Below are 10,097 nucleotides of genomic sequence, written 5' to 3'. Positions count from 1 at the left end.
CACCAAGAGTCCACCTCAGACCACCTCAGACCACCTCAGTCCACCTCAGACCACCTCAGTCCACCTCAGACCACCAAGAGTCCACCTCAGTCCACCAAGAGTCCACCTCAGTCCACCTCAGTCCACCTCAGACCACCTCAGTCCACCTCAGTCCACCTCAGACCACCTCAGACCACCTCAGTCTACCTCAGACCACCTCAGACCACCTCAGTCCACCTCAGACCACCTCAGACCACCTCAGTCCACCTCAGACCACCTCAGACCACCAAGAGTCCACCTCAGACCACCTCAGACCACCTCAGTCCACCTCAGACCACCTTAGTCCACCTCAGTCCACCTCAGACCACCAAGAGTCCACCTCAGACCACCTCAGACCACCTCAGTCCACCTCAGACCACCTCAGTCCACCTCTGCGCATGCGTGGCGTCTGTCAAACCGCCGGCGGATCTACTCTCAGAAATCCAGCCTTTTAACTACTTATTTCTTGCCTTTCAACGCTTACTCACTTGAACCCAACCTCTTAACCGTGTCTTTTTAACTTGACGCTATCAACCCAAACCTTCATCAGGACAGGTCAGTATTGTCAGTGGATCCTTACCTCTGGTTGTCACCCACCGCTTCCCGCGCTCTGCCCGGTATCTCGCTGCTTCCACCATGGCGTCATCCTCATCAGCTGGAGATAGTCCTCTCGTCCAAGCAAACAAAACCCTGGTAAAGGCTTACCAAACTATCGCGGATCTCAAAGAGGAAATACTGCGCCTCTCCGCAGAACTCGCGGAGAAAAATGCCCAGCTCTGTGGTTTCTCCAGCCGCCTTCCCACACTGTCCAGTCTGTTCCTGAACAGCGCAGAGAAGCCCAAAGCCTCCTGTGATGATACGGTGTTATGGGATCCTTCCTCTGCCTGTTCTCGCCCCCCGTGTTCTACACCCTGGTCTGAAGTGGTGATTCGTGGCCGCAAAAAGAACACGAGCAAAGACTCACCACCGCCGACCATCAGCACATCAAACCGCTTCGCCGTCCTGTCCGTGGAGAACGCTCCGGCTCCCCCCGCCAGGGCTGATGTGCCCCCCATCCCACCTGGCTCTGTCCCGGAACCGGCTCCTGCTGACTCCGTGGCTGCCACCGAGCTGATTACCGGCGACGGTCCTAAAGCCGGTCCTCCTGTGAAGCCGTCGAACAAGGGTCCCCGCTCCTCGGTCCGCTCCTCTGCCCGGCGCCGCCTCCTCCGAGAGGCCGTCCGCCGTCACTCCGACGGTCCACCCGTGGAATGTCCACCTAGAGAGACCAGGAACCCTTCACCTTCAACACCGTCTCCTCGACCACTTTTCCCTCCGACCACCGCTATCCTCGGGGACTCCATCATCCGTCACGTCCGTTTCTTTAACGCCATAACCAGGTGTTTTCCTGGTTCCACTGTCACCTCCATCCTCCATGAACTGCCTCAGCTGCTGCTCTCACTGCCGTCCACCGTTACCCGGATCATAGTTCACGTGGGCTTCAGTGACACTTCTCTTCAACAGTCCGAAGTGACAAAGGTTCATTTTAAAAACCTCTTTGATAAACTGAAAGGATCCGGGAAGGCTGTTTTCATTTCCGGGCCCCTCCCCTCCTTTGCCCGTGGTGTGGGCCGTTTCAGCCGCCTCCTCAGCCTGAACACCTGGCTCCAGTCCGCCTCTGCTCTGAACGGCTTCAGTTTTATTGATAACTTTAATCTGTTCTGGAACCGCCCCTCCTTCTACAAGTCCGATGGTGTCCACCCCTCTAGACTAGGCAGCAGGGTCTGGGCTCAAAACATCCAACACGCTGTCCTGACCAAAACCACACCCACACCAATGTGACTATGCCCTCCCTCTTCTGCTGCAGTCACCTGCTCCCCCTGCTGGTCACATCTAATATCACCACGTTCAGAGTCTCCTATAAAATCTGTAGTGAGAATAAACAACACCCCAACTGATCTGTCCTCCTCTCCCAGGCCCTCACTGTCCACCTGTCAACTAACCACCTCAGTGAATTCCTCTTCTCCTTCCCCATCTCCAGCAGCCTACACCTCTGCCTTGCTCTTCCCCATTCCTGTCATATCCAGGTCTCGTATGGGGTTTCACTCTGCTAAAAGGCACCGTAGGTGGTTCAGACAAATCCTATTACACACAGCGGACACGAACACCATGATGCCACCACCACCTAGCCGGTTTGGATTACTAAATGCACATTCCATTGCCAATAAATCCTTCTCCCTAAATGAGCTTTTTACCAACAGGAACTTGGATGCATTATTCCTGACGCAGACGTGGCAGAGGGATGGGGAGTTCATTCATTTAAATGAACTGTGCCCTCCTGGCTGCTCTGCTGTTGGTCAGCCCCGCCCCTGTCGCCGGGGCGGTGGCCTTGCTGTAGTGCACCAAGACAAATACATATGCAGAGGGATGAGCACCGATGACTTTCCCTCATTTGAGTCACAAATGATCAAGATTGGCTCGTCCAGTGTGTTTTACTGTTTCTTAATCTACCGTCCCCCTGGCCCTGCTGGTGCCTTCTTAAGCGATTTCAGTGATTTCCTTACATCAATAATAAAACTGGAGAAGGTTTTAATTCTTGGGGATTTCAATCTGCACATCGATAACAATTCATCCAGCCCAGCAATGGAACTTTTAGCCATGACTGACACTTTTAACCTCAAACAACATGTATCTGGCCCCACCCACAAGAAAGGACATACCCTGGACCTGGTTTTCTCATTGGGCTTACACGTCACAAATGTGTGTGTTGAGGATGTCCACTTGAGTGATCATTGTGGTGTGTTTTTTGACTTATGTGTGCCTCTGGAGCCCAAGCCTGCACCTAGAAGGGCCAAGAGGAGGATCATTACAGAGTCCACAGCCCAGGATTTCCGTGCCCTGTTTAACCCTAGTCTTCTTAATGAGTGTCCTGATGTTGATGAGTTTATCCAGTGCTTTGCCACACACTGCAGCTCTATTCTGGACCAGGTGGCTCCCGTGAAAACTAATGTCACTCGTAAGTGGTCTTGTCCCTGGATAAATGAAAACATCTTAAACCTAAGGAGAACTTGTCGCAAAACTGAGCGTCTTTGGAAATCAACCCAGTTGGAAGTACACAGGTCACATCTTAAAGATCTCATAACCTCATTAAATAAAATGATTAAGGAGGCAAGATCCAGCTACTTCCACAAACTTATAGCCACAAACAAGAAAAACCCCAAAGTAATCTGTGACACAATCCAGTCCATTGTGTCCCCTGCTGTCCCTGCTGTCCCTGTGCTCTGTAAAGCTGACAGCAATGACTTCCTAAACTTCTTCACAGACAAGATCAGGGATATTAAACACAATATCCCACCACCCTCTGGCCGTCTGACCCTATCTGATCCCCCTCTGCAAACCTGGTCCTCTTTCGACCCTGTGACACTGGAGGACATCTCAGCACTTTTATCCAAAACGAAACCCTCCTCCAACTCTGCAGACATCCTCCCCCATAAGCTCCTTGTCGGTGTCTTTGACACTATTGGACCATGGGTCATAAAGTTTTTTAACCTGTCGCTCACAACTGGTTTGTTTCCCAGCTCCTTCAAACAGGCCATCATAGAACCTAAACTAAAGAAAACCACACTGGACCCCACAGACTTCAAAAGCTACAGGCCCATTTCAAAGCTCCCCCTATTGGCCAAAATCCTTGAGAAAGCAGTGTCTAAACAACTTACAGCTTTTCTGGAGACACACCAGATCTATGACACTTTTCAGTCTGGGTTTAGACAACGCCACTCAACAGAAACCGCACTATTAAAAGTGTCTAGTGACATCCTGATGGCGGCTGACTCCGGGAAATCCACGGTCTTAGTCCTGCTAGATCTCTCCTCGGCCTTTGACACAGTGGACCATACCATAATGATTGAGAGACTGAGGGACCTGGTAGGGATGTCAGGTCCTGTGCTAGACTGGTTCTCCTCTTACCTGACCGGCAGAAGCTTCACTGTGTCAATAAACAACTTCCAATCTGACTCAGCGGATCTACTGTGTGGTGTGCCCCAAGGCTCTGTCCTGGGACCAGTCCTATTCTTACTCTATGTCCTCCCACTTGGCCACATTATCCGACAGTACAGTGATGTCTCCTATCATCTATTCGCGGATGACATCCAGATATACTGCTCCTTTAACTCCTCTGAGCCCCACAAACTGAGTTCCTTAATCATCTGCTTGTCAGAGCTGAAGCAGTGGCTAAATGATAACAGCCTCCAGCTGAACTCCAGCAAAACTGAGACCCTCATCATTGCCCCGGATAGTGCAATCCCAGGGATCAAACATCACCTTGGAGACCTGAGTTCCTCGGTAAAGACAAAACTGAGGAATCTGGGTGTCATCTTTGACCAGGACATGTCTTTAGAATTCTACTCCAAACACCTAGTCAAAAACTGTTTCTTCCACCTACGCAACATCTCCAAACTCAGATCTATGGTGTCCACAAATGAGCTCGAGATGATCGTTCACGCTTTCGTATCTTCTCGCTTAGACTACTGCAACAGCCTGTTTACATGTTTAAACAGAAGGAGCTGGCCCGTCTACAGTTTGTCCAGAACTCTGCTGCCAGGCTCCTGACCCGCACAAACAGGAGAACCCACATCACTCCCATCCTTAAATCTCTCCACTGGCTCCCTGTTCTATATCGTCTTCATTTCAAAATTCTTGTGCTAACTTTCCGGGCCCTACATGGCCAGGCCCCTGCATACATTGCTTCCCTGATCCAGCCCTACAGCTCGACTCGTAGCTTGAGGTCTTCAGGACAGCACCTGCTGATGGTTCCACGGACCTGTTTTAGTACACGCGGTGACAGGTCTTTTAAAGCTGTGGCACCACGTCTATGGAATGACCTGCCTCTACACCTACGGTCCATGGACTCTGTAGAGAACTTTAAGAAACACCTCAAAACCCTCCTGTTCAAAAAGGCTTTTTAGTCTCCCACCTGACCCAGGACCACCACAGACTGATTACACTCTATGTATTCATCATAACGTACTCCATGTGTCATTCCCCCCCCCCAGTCTCTCTATATCTCTATCGCTCTCCTCTTTTCTCCTCCTTTACTCTCTCTCTCTCTCTTTAACCCCAACTGGTCAAGGCAGACAGCCATCCTTCAGGAGTCTGGGTCTGCTCGAGGTTTCTGCCAGTTAAAGGGAAGTTTTTCCTTCCACTGTCACCAATCACAAGTGTTTGCTCCTGAAGGATTCTGTTGGGTCTCTGTAAACTTAATTTGATTCTGATTTGAATTGATAAAGCACTTTGTGACTCTGTCTGTGAAAAGTGCTCTATAAATAAAATTTACTTTACTTACTTTACTTTACTCTGACCACCTCAGACCACCTCAGTCTACCTCAGTCCACCTCAGTCCACCTCAGTCCACCTCAGACCACCTCAGTCCACCTCAGACCACCAAGAGTCCACCTCAGACCACCAAGAGTCCACCTCAGACCACCTCAGACCACCTCAGACCACCTCAGTCCACCTCAGACCACCTTAGTCCACCTCAGACCACCTCAGACCACCAAGAGACCACCTCAGACCACCTCAGACCACCTCAGACCACCTCAGACCACCTTAGTCCACCTCAGTCCACCTCAGACCACCTTAGTCCACCTCAGTCCACCTCAGACCACCAAGAGTCCACCTCAGACCACCAAGAGTCCACCTCAGACCACCTCAGACCACCTCAGTCCACCTCAGACCACCTTAGTCCACCTCAGTCCACCTCAGACCACCTTAGTCCACCTCAGTCCACCTCAGACCACCAAGAGTCCACCTCAGACCACCTCAGACCACCTCAGTCCACCTCAGACCACCTTAGTCCACCTCAGTCCACCTCAGACCACCAAGAGTCCACCTCAGACCACCTCAGACCACCTCAGTCCACCTCAGACCACCTCAGTCCACCTCAGACCACCAAGAGTCCACCTCAGTCCACCAAGAGTCCACCTCAGTCCACCTCAGTCCACCTCAGACCACCTCAGTCCACCTCAGTCCACCTCAGACCACCTCAGACCACCTCAGTCTACCTCAGACCACCTCAGACCACCTCAGTCCACCTCAGACCACCTCAGACCACCTCAGTCCACCTCAGACCACCTCAGACCACCAAGAGTCCACCTCAGACCACCTCAGACCACCTCAGTCCACCTCAGACCACCTTAGTCCACCTCAGTCCACCTCAGACCACCAAGAGTCCACCTCAGACCACCTCAGACCACCTCAGTCCACCTCAGACCACCTCAGTCCACCTCTGCGCATGCGTGGCGTCTGTCAAACCGCCGGCGGATCTACTCTCAGAAATCCAGCCTTTTAACTACTTATTTCTTGCCTTTCAACGCTTACTCACTTGAACCTAACCTCTTAACCGTGTCTTTTTAACTTGACGCTATCAACCCAAACCTTCATCAGGACAGGTCAGTATTGTCAGTGGATCCTTACCTCTGGTTGTCACCCACCGCTTCCCGCGCTCTGCCCGGTATCTCGCTGCTTCCACCATGGCGTCATCCTCATCAGCTGGAGATAGTCCTCTCGTCCAAGCAAACAAAACCCTGGTAAAGGCTTACCAAACTATCGCGGATCTCAAAGAGGAAATACTGCGCCTCTCCGCAGAACTCGCGGAGAAAAATGCCCAGCTCTGTGGTTTCTCCAGCCGCCTTCCCACACTGTCCAGTCTGTTTCTGAACAGCGCAGAGAAGCCCAAAGCCTCCTGTGATGATACGGTGTTATGGGATCCTTCCTCTGCCTGTTCTCGCCCCCCGTGTTCTACACCCTGGTCTGAAGTGGTGATTCGTGGCCGCAAAAAGAACACGAGCAAAGACTCACCACCACCGAGCATCAATACATCAAACCGCTTCGCCGTCCTGTCCGTGGAGAACGCTCCGGCTCCCCCCGCCAGGGCTGATGTGCCCCCCATCCCACCTGGCTCTGTCCCGGAACCGGCTCCTGCTGACTCCGTGGCTGCCACCGAGCTGATTACCGGCGACGGTCCTAAAGCCGGTCCTCCTGTGAAGCCGTCGAACAAGGGTCCCCGCTCCTCGGTCCGCTCCTCTGCCCGGCGCCGCCTCCTCCGAGAGGCCGTCCGCCGTCACTCCGACGGTCCACCCGTGGAATGTCCACCTAGAGAGACCAGGAACCCTTCACCTTCAACACCGTCTCCTCGACCACTTTTCCCTCCGACCACCGCTATCCTCGGGGACTCCATCATCCGTCACGTCCGTTTCTTTAACGCCATAACCAGGTGTTTTCCTGGTTCCACTGTCACCTCCATCCTCCATGAACTCCCTCAGCTGCTGCTCTCACTGCCGTCCACCGTTACCCGGATCATAGTTCACGTGGGCTTCAGTGACACTTCTCTTCAACAGTCCGAAGTGACAAAGGTTCATTTTAAAAACCTCTTTGATAAACTGAAAGGATCCGGGAAGGCTGTTTTCATTTCCGGGCCCCTCCCCTCCTTTGCCCGTGGTGTGGGCCGTTTCAGCCGCCTCCTCAGCCTGAACACCTGGCTCCAGTCCGCCTCTGCTCTGAACGGCTTCAGTTTTATTGATAACTTTAATCTGTTCTGGAACCGCCCCTCCTTCTACAAGTCCGATGGTGTCCACCCCTCTAGACTAGGCAGCAGGGTCTGGGCTCAAAACATCCAACACGCTGTCCTGACCAAAACCACACCCACACCAATGTGACTATGCCCTCCCTCTTCTGCTGCAGTCACCTGCTCCCCCTGCTGGTCACATCTAATATCACCACGTTCAGAGTCTCCTATAAAATCTGTAGTGAGAATAAACAACACCCCAACTGATCTGTCCTCCTCTCCCAGGCCCTCACTGTCCACCTGTCAACTAACCACCTCAGTGAATTCCTCTTCTCCTTCCCCATCTCCAGCAGCCTACACCTCTGCCTTGCTCTTCCCCATTCCTGTCATATCCAGGTCTCGTATGGGGTTTCACTCTGCTAAAAGGCACCGTAGGTGGTTCAGACAAATCCCATTACACACAGTGGACACGAACACCATGATGTCACCACCACCTAGCCGGTTTGGATTACTAAATGCACATTCCATTGCCAATAAATCCTTCTCCCTAAATGAGCTTTTTACCAACAGGAACTTGGATGCATTATTCCTGACGCAGACGTGGCAGAGGGATGGGGAGTTCATTCATTTAAATGAACTGTGCCCTCCTGGCTGCTCTGCTGTTGGTCAGCCCCGCCCCTGTCGCCGGGGCGGTGGCCTTGCTGTAGTGCACCAAGACAAATACATATGCAGAGGGATGAGCACCGATGACTTTCCCTCATTTGAGTCACAAATGATCCAGATTGGCTCGTCCAGTGTGTTTTACTGTTTCTTAATCTACCGTCCCCCTGGCCCTGCTGGTGCCTTCTTAAGCGATTTCAGTGATTTCCTTACATCAATAATAAAACTGGAGAAGGTTTTAATTCTTGGGGATTTCAATCTGCACATCGATAACAATTCATCCAGCCCAGCAATGGAACTTTTAGCCATGACTGACACTTTTAACCTCAAACAACATGTATCTGGCCCCACCCACAAGAAAGGACATACCCTGGACCTGGTTTTCTCATTGGGCTTACACGTCACAAATGTGTGTGTTGAGGATGTCCACTTGAGTGATCATTGTGGTGTGTTTTTTTGACTTATGTGTGCCTCTGGAGCCCAAGCCTGCACCTAGAAGGGCCAAGAGGAGGATTATTACAGAGTCCACAGCCCAGGATTTCCGTGCCCTGTTTAACCCTAGTCTTCTTAATGAGTGTCCTGATGTTGATGAGTTTATCCAGTGCTTTGCCACACACTGCAGCTCTATTCTGGACCAGGTGGCTCCCGTGAAAACTAATGTCACTCGTAAGTGGTCTTGTCCCTGGATAAATGAAAACATCTTAAACCTAAGGAGAACTTGTCGCAAAACTGAGCGTCTTTGGAAATCAACCCAGTTGGAAGTACACAGGTCACATCTTAAAGATCTCATAACCTCATTAAATAAAATGATTAAGGAGGCAAGATCCAGCTACTTCCACAAACTTATAGCCACAAACAAGAAAAACCCCAAAGTAATCTGTGACACAATCCAGTCCATTGTGTCCCCTGCTGTCCCTGCTGCCCCTGTGCTCTGTAAAGCTGACAGCAATGACTTCCTAAACTTCTTCACAGACAAGATCAGGGATATTAAACACAATATCCCACCACCCTCTGGCCGTCTGACCCTATCTGATCCCCCTCTGCAAACCTGGTCCTCTTTCGACCCTGTGACACTGGAGGACATCTCAGCACTTTTATCCAAAACGAAACCCTCCTCCAACTCTGCAGACATCCTCCCCCATAAGCTCCTTGTCGGTGTCTTTGACACTATTGGACCATGGGTCATAAAGTTTTTTAACCTGTCGCTCACAACTGGTTTGTTTCCCAGCTCCTTCAAACAGGCCATCATAGAACCTAAACTAAAGAAAACCACACTGGACCCCACAGACTTCAAAAGCTACAGGCCCATTTCAAAGCTCCCCCTATTGGCCAAAATCCTTGAGAAAGCAGTGTCTAAACAACTTACAGCTTTTCTGGAGACACACCAGATCTATGACACTTTTCAGTCTGGGTTTAGACAACGCCACTCAACAGAAACCGCACTATTAAAAGTGTCTAGTGACATCCTGATGGCGGCTGACTCCGGGAAATCCACGGTCTTAGTCCTGCTAGATCTCTCCTCGGCCTTTGACACAGTGGACCATACCATAATGATTGAGAGACTGAGGGACCTGGTAGGGATGTCAGGTCCTGTGCTAGACTGGTTCTCCTCTTACCTGACCGGCAGAAGCTTCACTGTGTCAATAAACAACTTCCAATCTGACTCAGCGGATCTACTGTGTGGTGTGCCCCAAGGCTCTGTCCTGGGACCAGTCCTATTCTTACTCTATGTCCTCCCACTTGGCCACATTATCCGACAGTACAGTGATGTCTCCTATCATCTATTCGCGGATGACATCCAGATATACTGCTCCTTTAACTCCTCTGAGCCCCACAAACTGAGTTCCTTAATCATCTGCTTGTCAGAGCTGAAGCAGTG

The sequence above is a fragment of the Sphaeramia orbicularis genome, chromosome 19, assembly GCF_902148855.1.
Source record: "Sphaeramia orbicularis chromosome 19, fSphaOr1.1, whole genome shotgun sequence".
Taxonomy (NCBI): Eukaryota; Metazoa; Chordata; class Actinopteri; order Kurtiformes; family Apogonidae; genus Sphaeramia; species Sphaeramia orbicularis.
Note: the sequence above shows the minus strand (reverse complement) of the source record.